Raw genomic sequence first — 1221 nt, 5'->3', positions numbered from 1 at the left:
TGCCAGACTGGCCTCATGGTAAAACAAACCGCGTGGTAGTCAGGCGAACCGAGTTCGCGCCCGACTGTCGGCTTCATTTATAAAATTTAGCAAGAATCGAACCCGGATTTCCCGTCACGTCGTCCAGGGGGGAAGTTAGTACCAGAAGCGACCACTCCACGAGAGATGCCAAACTCCTCACCAATCATGCCCTCTTTTTTTTTTAAAACCCATGTGGTTGTCGCCCTATAATTATGTATGAAATGGAGAACATTACGAGCCAGAATAGCCTAATGGTAAAAGGCGTCCTGTGGTAGCCAGGCGAACCGAGTTCGAGCCCCACAGTCTGCACCATTTATAAATTTAGCAAGAATCGAACCCGGGTGAGACATCATGTCGTTTTCCATTCGACCACGCTGGATTCATGGTCAAATCCTCCAAGTGGTTATATTTATATACTTGCACTTTCAACTGCACTGTTTGATGACAAGAAAGATACCTAGTAGTGACTGACATCCATGTGGGAATGACAGTCCAGTGGTGTACGACATTCATTTTCACCTGGCGAACTCAAGTTCGAGCCCCGGTGCTGCCCCGAGGCAAAGCCTTTATCATTTAACTCCGATGCCTTTATCATTTCACTCCGTTTCTTTAGCTTCACATTCACTTGTTTTTTTTTAAATAGACATTTAAAAGCGAATGTAGTAACTGTTAGACGATAGCTCAATGGTATATGACACGTCGTGCGGACTGGTGAACTCGGGTTCGAGCCCAGTTCTTGTCGGTCGGCTTTTTTCCACACAAAATAATCACATTCACTTCCTGTTTTAAATGCTTTTATTTTTCTTTCCGGAAATGACGTCACTACCAGAAACCTATTTAAATCGGGAAAACGAGGCAATCATTCTTTCTCACCTTCGACAGCCTCCGCTCGTCCACACGCTGCTCCTGCTCCGCACGCCTGTCCTCAAGATCACGGAAATCTCCAAAAAGGTGACTTTTTACTCTTTAATAGCCTCTGAAAACGCTTCCCCTCACTTTGAATGGAAAGCACCACTTTAAACGTGCTCGCACCTGGCAAACATGCAAAGCAAAAATGTTTGCTCGAGCATTGCAATTAACGCCTCCTGCGACCTTACTTTGCAACAAACGCTTTTTTTCCCCAACTTCCTAGGAAAGCTACGTTCGCCGAGAGGGTAAGTGGACAAAACTCATTTCTAAATTCACAATTAAACCGAACTA

The sequence above is a fragment of the Hippocampus comes genome, unplaced genomic scaffold (assembly GCF_001891065.2).
Source record: "Hippocampus comes isolate QL1 unplaced genomic scaffold, H_comes_QL1_v1.1 scaffold279, whole genome shotgun sequence".
NCBI lineage: Eukaryota > Metazoa > Chordata > Actinopteri > Syngnathiformes > Syngnathidae > Hippocampus > Hippocampus comes.
Note: the sequence above shows the minus strand (reverse complement) of the source record.